General features: G+C 36.4%; 1 pseudogene across 1 annotated transcript; it reads left to right on the top strand.

Moving 5' to 3' along the window:
• The first annotated feature begins 265 nt into the window (after positions 1-265).
• On the top strand, positions 266-3,307 carry LOC149527463 (uncharacterized; annotated as a pseudogene). The gene is made up of 4 exons (XR_016350995.1): positions 266-621; positions 842-1,467; positions 2,513-2,710; positions 3,143-3,307. The product of XR_016350995.1 is annotated as an uncharacterized LOC149527463 (transcript).
• The last annotated feature ends 1,202 nt before the right edge of the window (positions 3,308-4,509 follow it).

Genomic DNA, 4,509 nt, shown 5'->3' with positions numbered 1-4,509 from the left:
GTGCTATCGATGGCTATAATAACCTTGGAGGCCTTTGTTGAGAAGACAAACAATAGAGTCATTTTTGCTGAATCCAACGAGGACTTTGTTGATATTCTCATCAGTTTCTTCACAATGCCCATGAGAACAATAATCAAGCTCACTCATAATCAAACAGCAGAAGTGAGTGTAGGTTGCATTAACAACTTATATAAAAGTGTTAAGAAACTTGAGGTAAGATGTCTCCAGACAGAAATACGCAGGAGCCTATTACTATACCGGTGAAGTGCAGCAGCTGCTCAGTGTGAGAACCTAAAACTGAAATTAGATGATTTTAAGCATCTGACATATTTTTGCTGCACTGCTAGCTGTGGAAGTTCAAACAAGCCATTAAGTCATTACAGTGATGCTATTTGTGCTTGTGGAAAGCGCATGACACATGGGACGACTTTGGTCATGAAAAAGGATTTTGATGCTGAAGATGGAGGACTCTTTGTCAAAGGGCTGACACAACTGATAATAAGTGATGAATTACAAGTAGTTCCCTCATGAAGTGCAGCAAGCTTTTGTCTACTTTCCAAGCTTGGGATCATGGACGGAAGCGCAATTGAAGAGAGGTCCTTCATCGTTGGAGTAGATCAGGTAACTAAGAGATTTATGGATTCTCACTAGTCACATCAATGAGTAGTTTTGATATATACTCATGCATAATCAATAACATGATGCCTTCTTTAACCAAAAAAACATGATCTCTTCTCTCAGGCTTTGCAACTGATCAAGTGCTCGCTAATAGCAAAGATACCTTTGATTTTTTTTGAAAAACTGTTTGGAACCTGAGCTAACTGAAAATGATTTTGAGCAGGGAAGCGCAAGAAAGCGTAAATTAGAGGCAATATCAAACCAGCATGGGAAGATTGTTGTCAAGCTCTTGATTAGCAAATCCAAGAAGGTGGTTTGGTATGCTGAAGAAGGAGAAGATTTCGTTGATTTGCTCTTCAGTTTCCTGACTGTTCCACTAGGGTTTATAGTCAAACAATGCAAGCTGGCAATTCAAAGGGATGCATAAACCCCCTATATGATAGTGTTCAGGGTCTTGATGCTGAGCAATACTAAAATCACAGGAAAAGAAGGCAATGCTACTGAGTCCCAAGCTTGCCCCTGGTTTTAGCTATGACAATCAACTGTTAGGCATTGAAGAAAATACACACCCAAAATATTAGCGGTCTTTGAAATCAAAATGGGATGGCATGCTAGTTTCTGATAAAATGCTTCTCCCTTCTGACAGCTCACGGACAGTTTCAGTTTTAAATGACATGGATCACAAGGATAAGAAAAGTGGTCAAAGATTTTTGAGGGGACCAGCATTGTTCACTGTAACAGATGATCATAACAGCTATATCCTCAATCTGAGGTCTTTCGGTTCTGAGCAAATTGAAGGTACCATTTAGTGATATAGAAGAGCACATTGTGCATGTGGGTGAAAAGGGGGTAAGTTAAAATTATCACTTTCTTCTGAAAACTTTCAGTAAGTATCATCTGATTTTCAACTTTCAAGCAGCAATACTTTCAAAAATTTTAAGGCCTTGATGAAAAAGTTTAGAATTGTTATTTTCCCTTTAAATTATTTCCCTGCTTTTTTTTTTCTCTTTTTCCACTTGGTCTGTCCTAATAGAACATTATGACGTAAATATGTTTTTTAATGGTATGAAGAGATGATTTATTACAAATTCATTCAAATGTACCTAGGTAGATCATATGGTTTATTAAAAATTCATTGTAAATGAGTCTTGGAAGATCATGACCTTGATGTTCTAATTTGCAATATGATCTAATTGGAGGATAAAGTTCTTGCACTTGGTTTCTTGTGGTTAAAGATTTTTCCCTTATTGTTTAGGCATCAATAGCATCTTCAGCTTCAGAGTGAGGTTAAATTATATATCTGTTTATTTTTCATTGAACAGCTCTTTTGAGTTCTTCAAACCTTGTTTAATTTTCCTGATCACCAGAATCTATAATTGCATTTGATTGTGTAGTGTTTCCTAAATTGATGCTTATGTTTAAGCACGTAAAGTCTTTTGTTCTAAAAGTTGAGAATATTGGTGAAGGTTCACTCATTGATCTTCCTGGTAAGTGGAGCAGTTGGAAGTTCAAAAATAGTTTTTCACTGTCTAGGTAGTTAAATGGATAAACCAACTTGGCATGGTTAACGAGAAAGTTATACCAGCAAAGGTTTACCTGCTATCAAGATAGTTCTAAAAGCAAACCTTTACAAAAAATTTATCATATGATAAAAAGCACCACTGGAGGTTCTAACTAGCTTTGTTGATGGTCTTTTGATGACCATCAGCAGGTAAGCCCAACCATTGAACCAAAATAGGGGGAAAAAAATTCCCTCTGAACATTGCCTGGCTGCTTAGATAGCATCTGCCTAGTTTTAAAGTTATGGCATAAAACTCAAATGATACCTACCATAACAATGTATCTCACAGTAATTTCTGACGTATCCTAATTTTGACATTTTGTTGTGTTGCAGGCTTTGCGTCTATTGGTAGCTTCTTTTATCTCAAAATCTGCTCTAACCGATTGCTTTCTACTCGCGGAGCCAAAGCAAGAATTTTGGGTTGTGATTTTTGAGGGGGTAATAGATGTCACCATTAGCCATCAGAAGCCTAGCTACTTTGATGTTAATTTTGTGGTGGTGCTTTGTATTGATGCATATATAGTTTATATTGTATGGACTAAGGAGGGTTGCTATGTTATCTTATCTATTATCAATATATGGCTAACGGATTCACCTATTACAATTGTAATCTTGTGTTTGCTTTACGATGCCATACCATATGATGTTTAAGTAAAAAGCTTTGGTCATCTGAGTACTTGTTTGTTTTAAGACAAGGAAAATGAGGATCACACAAAATTGCAGTCCAATTTTCAGTGCAAACAACTGGAATTTCAGCTTACAATTATTATGCTCTAAGGGCAAACACTGGTTAAACCTGAAGCCTCTCTGAAGTCGATGTGAAACTTGAAATAAAGCTAAGCTCCTCCAAGTCATTGGTGTGATATTTATTCAGGGATGGCTGCATAGCGAGGCTATTCTTGCACTAGACATAAGTATCCTGACTTAAATTTTGAGCGTGGTTTCCTTATTTCTCTGAAATAGGGAAAACAAAATGGTTGTATTCAACTGGTTATGAAATACAATCAAAATCCCTTATGTCAGAAGCAAGAGTCAGGATTGGACATTGGTGCCAGGACACGTACTGGGCAGTTTATGGGTGTTGCGAGGTTGAAATTTGGAACGAGAGAAAAAACCAGTGTAGCATGAGGTGATTCAGATATGAGATGATAACAAAGGTAAATTTAGCTTGTTGCTTGTATTAAGTTGCCAGAAATATGAATGAAGGCTAAAAGTTTAACAGAATGTAAAGAATCCGTACCAAAGGGAAAGAGAGAAGAAAAAGGTACATCTTACTCTTAACTTTTGTGATTTAATTAAGCGTTCATCTAACCTGCCAACCGTAACATCACCTATGCTAAGATTAAAGCATATTTTTTTGAGTTAAGAAGACCCCAAGTCAACAGCTTAACTGTGATTGTGACTGTACACTACTTCTCAACGAAGGACTTCCCTCAATAAATCTGATCATAGTTGACAAAGTACAGATCAAAGACTTAGACCCTAGCATACACCTTTTCCACTGTGCTTTAAGCTCTCTCCTGCCTGTCTCTTCTTAAACTGATAGGGAATATTTCACTAGTCTCCCAGCATTCTCAGGCTGCTTTTTTGGTCAGCTTTTGTTTCCAGGTAATATAGTCTCACATGCTAATATTTATAACTTGATGTTCGTGAACTTCTAGCTATTGCAATCTGTTTAGCGCTCCATTTGCAGATTTCTCTGCTCTGGCTTTTTTCAGTTAATGGTTTCTCTGCAAGTCTGCATTTTTTTTAGCAATCAAAAAAGTTTGGGGTGCTGTTTGAAAATTTTAAATCAAAGGCAGAAGTTTGATACCCTGAATGAACCTGGTTTAAAGGTGTTTGGATGGTTGTAATTTGGTTCCCCAGTGCCCTGGTAGAAAAGTGTCACTTGTTGTTTATCATCATAAAACCAGAATAAAGGGTATATCAGAAACAAGAACATTGCATCGAAAATTTTATTGAATTGCTTGTACTGTCATTCTTCGTTTTCTCAATTGATGATCCATGACCTATCAGTCTCTTTCCTTCATTTACATAGCTTGAGCAATACCCTGGGGAAACTCTAGAAAGGACTATTTAATTAATTACATAAGATGATTAAAGTTTTTACAGCAATCAAAACTTGAACAAATGATTCTGTTCCAATGAGAAGCCAAAGAAGTCTGAACTCTGCTTTTGATAAGCAAAAGAAGGTTGTTGAGTATTGTACTTCTCATGAACAAGATGTAGGATTCTTTTTCCTTTTTTATTCCAGAATGAAGCCCTGATTTTCCTATTTGTCAAATTTGATTTTAAATGAAATTTTAATCTAACCTTTCAACTTTCATTTG

Source organism: Theobroma umbraticum, unplaced genomic scaffold (genome assembly GCF_002168275.2).
Source record: "Theobroma umbraticum cultivar Fairchild unplaced genomic scaffold, ASM216827v3 scaffold_95.0, whole genome shotgun sequence".
Taxonomy (NCBI): Eukaryota; Viridiplantae; Streptophyta; class Magnoliopsida; order Malvales; family Malvaceae; genus Theobroma; species Theobroma umbraticum.
The sequence above is the reverse complement of the archived record's forward strand: the minus strand, read 5'-3'. Positions and strand labels throughout refer to the sequence as shown.